This window comes from Dysidea avara, chromosome 6 (assembly GCF_963678975.1).
Source record: "Dysidea avara chromosome 6, odDysAvar1.4, whole genome shotgun sequence".
Classification (NCBI taxonomy): domain Eukaryota; kingdom Metazoa; phylum Porifera; class Demospongiae; order Dictyoceratida; family Dysideidae; genus Dysidea; species Dysidea avara.
In genome coordinates this window covers 10,685,043-10,691,986 of record NC_089277.1, presented here as the reverse complement: position 1 = coordinate 10,691,986, position 6,944 = coordinate 10,685,043, and the positions used below count along the sequence as shown (strand labels likewise).

Genomic DNA, 6,944 nt, shown 5'->3' with positions numbered 1-6,944 from the left:
TCTAGCTCATCAACAAAGACATTTACAGCATCCGTGGCCTGGCGCAAGATCTCGCGTGATTTATATGTAGCCCAAGTTTAAAAAACTAACTTATTCAGTGGGGCTTAACGGGGCTCATTGTGCCAATGCCATGTACTCGTCATATTTCAGTACCAAAAAACGTCTAGTACACTTTTCAATACAAAGCCATTTGGCTCACGTGCAAGCTTCCAGCCTCCTCGGTGTGACTGCAAGCCATGCCCAAAGTAAACTGTGAGGTTTTAAGTTTCTATGTAGTGTCAGCCACTTGTCTCAACTGTATAGCAGTGGTTAAAACCTGGTCACCATGAGTAACTTTTATATATCTAATTTAAAATGAGCTGTATATCAACATTTGTATCACAAATACAAATAGAGTAATGATGAAAATGAGTGATGGTGTTATTAGTGTATATCAGATCAGTTATCAGAATAATCAGATAATTTGGTTATCACCGCAACACTAGCACAAATCTGAATTGTTGTGTAGCAAAAGAGAATGGCTTTTCCCTTGACCTTCAAGTTGCAGCTATTTGGTCATTATTAAAATGATTATCAGTGCATTTTGTCTACATGATACTGTCTTGTGGGTTGCCAATCTCATGAAGTTGGATGTGAAATACCAGGTGAACAATAAGTTTCTATTATCTGATCATCCAAACAGTATTAATGACTGTTCTATTAGAGTATTTTGACAACTACTGTATGTTCTATTAAAGTAGTTAAACAAACCTGTTTGTAAATGAATGGGATTCTCTTATCCAGACAAATTCACTTATCTGAACACAATTGTGATTAAACTGGCACATTAGTGGTCTGGTATAGGAAGGTCCCACTGTACTAGAGTCACATTTACAGCTCCCTGTTATGTTGTTTAAATGTGTTAACTCTCATAACAGTAACAGTGTGTTCCATTGACTGGAGTGACAGTCACCATGTCTTTTCAGTTACTGTATATGTAGACATTAATTGACTTGTTTTCTTGTTGAATCTTTCATTGTATTACTTGACTGATATCATTCCTTATTGTTGTTCTGTCCAGGATGTGTTGAAGACTGTTGAAGAGAAGAGAAAAGCCAAGTCAATTATCTACTGTGAAAGGAAGAAACATGTTTTGGTAAGAAAGTTGATGAACTGGGCACATGTGTGGCCAACATGTTATCAAAACTTCATGATCACTCTCTTTAATTTGACAAAAAAAATTCAAAGTGTTGGTACTGATACTGTGTGTCATGTTTGGTTGTGTAATTACACATGCCATTTTGCTGTTAAAATGTAACATGTGACAACTGACTGTAATACGTAGAGGTGGGCAGTATTGATCGATGTCATACCATGGTATTTTAATTATAAATTTTGCAGTGTTACTAAATACCCACTAAATATGTGTAAGCTTCCATTACATCAATAACCTCATTGTAGACTATGTAGTGTTTACTCTTCAAGTGGGAAAACAAATCAGAGGTGTTCGCCAATAAACTTTTTCAACAGAGGTGACACATATAGCACATACTCCCATGTATTTAACTGGTCTTCCATTAGCTCCTTTCTAGTAATCTCATGTGCTCTTTGCTCCACTCATGCACTCTTGATAATAGGTATTGTTTGAATAATTTGATAACCAGTAATTTCCAGTATTTTTGTTAAGTTGGTATATGGTAGTTAATTGTTTAATTATTCTGTTTACAAAATATATTGCACAACTGCTAAATGTCAGGGTATTTCCCACCCCTACCGATACATGTCTAGTGTCTCATATACAATACTGGTATACACTGTAGCATGTACATACTGGTATATGTAGTGATGTACAGTAATTGTGTTCTCAAGTGCTCTTGCCACATGAATGTTGCCAAATTTCTTATCCCATAGAATAAGGGTGAGGATTATATGGAAATGTATATGTACGAGGATACTGGAGTCACATTTACAACTCCTAGATATAGTGTTGCACCAATAATTGGATCAGTTATCGGAAAAACCATATATCGGCTGTTTTTTGTATATCGGTATCGGATTGGCACCACAATAAAAAAGCAGCAGATACAGATTTATTTAGAAATACATGCTCATGTGCACCAAATGATGCTTACAAATGTATCAAGTTGCATTTTCAATATTGTTATTACTACTTCCGTGTGCTGTCAGCTGTTGTAGCGCTACCACTAGAAACAAGCTAAATTGGTCCTTCACGATCAAACTTCTAGTAAAAATTGCTACAAAATATATATTTTGTGCTATATCGGATCGGCTACGTTTATCGGCTTGAAAATATTATCCAATATTGGTTATCTGAATATCGGCAAAATCTCATATCAGTGCAACACTACCTAGCTATAATGTACTAAACTCTCATAACAGTATTATGTGTTTACTGTTCACTGGAGTGACTGTCACTGTGTATTTTCTAGTGTTGCACCAATAATTGGTTGAAGTAATTGGTAACAACTGATATTAACTAATTTTACATGTATCGGTATCGGCTACGAAGCGGAAATAATTTGCCGATTAACTGAAACCCACAATCAATCGTTAAATTGACGGCAATGAACAGGTGAAAGTAAGGAAGATGGTGAATGTAGCAGTAAGTGGTTTGCTATAACTGTTTTGAACTGTTTTGGCTTGTTTGTTTGCGCAAGTATGGTTGCAAGGCTATAGCAGGCTGTGTATATTTATTGGCCGCCCACGCAATTAGTTGATCACTCTTCACAAAGGGTCTGTAGTCCCACTAAAGCACTGTTTGATAAGCTGGCTTAGCTGTTTTATAACTGCTTGGCTTCCTTTTCTATGAAAGGAGATAGTAGCAATACTGTATAAAACATTGTATAAGTCAGCCGCCCACGCAATTAATTACATTGATTACATTATCATTACAAATACAGTTTATACACATAAACTTTAGGTGATTTTCTGCTCCTCCTCCTCTGTTGAGTCTGTTCTGAAGAATATCGGTAAATATCGGCATATCAGTTACAGGAATACGAAAATAATTGATATCGGCAAATGTGAAAAAATGCATATCGGTGCAACACTAGTATTTTCTAGTCATCTATACAGAGATTTTACTGGTGCAGTTTCTCTCGACTTTCTGGTGATTGAGGCTATGTACAATTAGCAGTAAACCATGTATTGTTGTTAATCTGTTCGAGTTGAGTGTAAGCTGAGAATGCATGAACGATTTAGATTCTGTATTTGCAACAGTTAACATGAAAACATGTTGATCAGGGTATATTGACTGTGGTGGTACACATCTCTGGAATTTCTTAGCTTTATAGCCTAATTTTTAGCACCCTGGAATTTGGTATATTCTGTACCTTATAGTACCTGTTGTATATCATACAGTGTGGTAGTATTGTATATTAGGGATCATTGTGGTTTGGGTTTTCCTGGCCAAATTTGTCATCCTAAAAACCAGTTTCACAATATGTTACTGGTGCCTTAGCAGTATTGGTTATCAAGCCCAAAAGTGTACAGAATTTCATGTGGTATTGGAAGCATCAAACTGTTAATTGTTCATAGGACAACAGGTGGTAGTGGAGTGGTAAGGGTAAGATGTGAGGTAATCAACATCAGTGGAAGCTTCTACAGAAACAACTGTACACTGTAGGTTTTGTATATTCTAATACATTCATGCATTGGTTTTGTGTGTGTCCTGTATTTATGCACCTAACTTGTACAGCTGATATCAATGTCTATAGATTTGTTGCTTGCCTTATATTTTGTGGATTAATGTGTGTTTTTCATTTTGTAGTAAAATATGACTTCCTGAGATAGCATTGCAATACAAAACCAGCTCATGGTCTACAGTATTCCACTTTCTGGCACCTAGCGACACCTTCTGGCATGTACGTGGTACAGTTCACAACATGGTACCACACAAAACAGCAAGAGGTGAAGAAGCAATGAACATACTAAGAGTGTTTGATGGTATCCCAGCACCTTATGACAAGGTGAGTATTACTTTTTAGCCTATTTTAAATTGTGCAAATCTGTATTGTTTCACAGCAAAAGAGAATGGTTGTTCCATCAGCCGTTAGAGTTCTCAAGCTTAAGCCAAAAAGAAAAGTTGAGATTTGGTCATGCATTAATTGTTACTGATATGATTTTGTCTGCCAGTAGTACTGCCTTGTGGGTTGCCTATCTCATGAAGTTGGATGGAATTCCAGGTGGGTGTTATATGGAAACATCTTGTGGGAGGGCACTAGAGTCACGTTTATAGCTCCCTATTATATTGTATACCAAACTCTCATAACAGTAATATTGTGTTCTGTTCACTGAAGTAACAGTCACTGTGTCTTTTCAGTTAATATGTCTTTATGTAGACATTTTTTTCTTGTAAATTATTCTTGACTTTTCTTATTGAGGTTTTTATTGTGTTACTTGACTGATGTCAGTCCTTTTTGCTTTTCTGTCCAGGATGTGTTGAAGGCATTGGAAGAGAAGAGAAAAGCAAAGTCAAGTATCTACTATGAAAGAAAGAAACATTTCTTGGTAAGGAAGTGAAACTGATGAACTGGACACTAATGTGCCTGGGGGCCTGGAGATCAGTTATATGGTTATATGCCATCATTGCTGCTTGTAAATGCCAAAATTTTAGCACCACTGTGTTGTTGGATTATGATGTGTATCCAACCTTCTCTGATAATGTCTATCCTCTCATATTTGTGTAATACTGGTACTACTGTTATATGCAGTGGTTGTGTTCCCAAGTGGTTGTGTTCCCAAGTGCTTTTGCCATATATGTACATCACCAAGTTGATGTTATCCTATAAATAAGGCTGTCTAGTGGTGGGCATTATATATGTACGAGAGTACTAGAGTCACGTTTACAGCTCTGTATTTTGTTGTTTGACGTGCTAAACTCTCGTAACAGTAATATTGCATCTTTATTCACTGGAGTGACAGTGACTGTGTCTTTTCCAGTTGTCGTCTATGCAGACATTATATACTTAGTACATTATCTCATGACTTTCTGGTGAATGAGACTGTGTACATTTAGCAATATATAGACTGTGTACTGTTGTTAATCTGTACATGTACAGTAGTGTCAGTCTGTGGACTATAATGTACACTGTCACTCAGACACAGGGTAATTGTAAACTGAGAGTGTTTGAATTATTACTTGTAACAGTTAACAACAGAGATGAATCATGGGTAAATATACTAGACTATAGTATACATGTAGCATATGACTCCATTTATTAGCATTATAGTCCAGTTTTTATCACCATAGTGTTTAGAGTGTACTCTATGCCTTGGGATAAAGACCTGGTGTATAGTATTACATGTAAATTTGTTGTCTTCAATATCATACCATAACATTTTAATTATAAAGATTGCTGTGTTACTAAATACCCACTGAATATGTGTAAGCTTCCATTACATCAATAACCTCATTGTAGACTATGTAGTGATTACTCTTCAAGTGGGAAAACAAATTGGAGGTGTTAGCTAACAAACTTTTTAGACAAGAGTGACTAATAACACTCCAATATTCAACTGTTCTCACATTAGTACCTCTCTAGTAGTCCCATGTTATGCTCTTTGATCCATTCTTGCAAATCAGTTCTGCCATAATGCTGTTTAAACCAGCAATTTCTGTTATATTCCTGTGTTCTCTGTATGTTGGTATGCTGTGTTAATATTTAGTGATTCATACATGTATTGCACAACAGCTAAAAATCGGTATATTGCCCATCCCTACTACAGAATGGTGTTCTTTATGTTGTAGTAATTTGCTTTTGTATGTATAACCTCTGGTGGTTTACCATATTATCTGTATAAAAGCCCATGCAGGCATTTATTTCCTACATGTATAACTGAGTTTGGATCCAGAATGTAAACAAGCCTGGCGTCTATTCAGTCCAGGTGTTTATTTCTTAGAGCACATGAGGTGAAGGGTGATTGTGAACAAAGTGGTGCTGAGAGTACTTATATAATCAACTTACAGTTTGGAATTTTCACTTTGCAACAATGAAATACGAGGTGAAGAGTGTTTATCCAGTATACACACTCTTGTACAGCACACAACTCCGGCGTTTATTAGAGTTACAGCCTACTTAGTTTTTGGCACCCTGGCGTCTATATTGACCCAGACATGTATTCTGTGGTTTGGGACGAAATATCACGTGTGTATTTGAGCCCGGCTTTTGTGCGGATAAATATGGTACCCTGTGTATGTTTCTATAGTTGGTCAGTTGTAGCAACATGGAGCAGGGATTTTTCTAGGGGGGGGGGGAGGGGACATTTTGCCCCTCCTGAAAATGATTTTGCCCCCCCCCCCCCCCCCCCTGAACTCTGCCTCAACCAGCCTGAGTAAACAGGTGATTTAGCCTAATTTAAGTTCTGCCCCCTCAATTTCTGAAAAACTCAGATTGCCCCTCCTGAATTTATTTCCTAGAAAATTCCCTGTGGAGGTAACCACACTGGCTTTATCCTACCTGTTATCTCTGTATCCCACTGGGTACTTCTCTCAACAAGCCTGTAGCAGCCATAGTGATTCTATTAATCTGTTTGCTGAAGCCACATGGTCCAGAATACTGGATATAAAACTTAGTAAATATGCTTTCCTTGCGCAAGGCAGTACAACTTTCAAAATGTACTTCCTGTTACTACACAATTTACAGTATGCCGTTGTAGATGGGTGTACTTGTGATGTATCTAGGATTAAAATGTAGTGATGTGAGAAGAGTATAGATGTATCTAACAGCTGTGTAGTCACCGATACAATACAATATGCTATACAAGTTTTTGTATACAAGAGTTCTAAATACAGTCTGATGTTATGCAGTGAGTGGGTAGCTGATAAATTTTCATAGTTTAGTAGCAACTATTACTCCATCCCACTGTTACATTACAAGCTTACAGAATCTAGGAGACTGGTAATCAACCCAGCTACTAGGGCTGGGACAAATGTTGAAATTTAC

At 37.0% G+C, this 6,944-nt stretch overlaps 1 long non-coding RNA gene across 2 annotated transcripts; it reads left to right on the top strand.

Annotated features, from left to right (window-relative positions):
* Nucleotides 1–2,982: 2,982 nt before the first annotated feature.
* LOC136258278 (uncharacterized) lies at nt 2,983–4,663 on the top strand. Of its 2 annotated transcripts, XR_010702721.1 has the most exons (5): nt 2,983–3,621; nt 3,770–3,968; nt 4,024–4,083; nt 4,138–4,184; nt 4,435–4,663. It is a non-coding gene; the product is annotated as an uncharacterized lncRNA (long non-coding RNA). The 2 variants fall into 2 exon arrangements; XR_010702720.1 differs by having other exon boundaries at nt 2,985–3,968.
* The last annotated feature ends 2,281 nt before the right edge of the window (nt 4,664–6,944 follow it).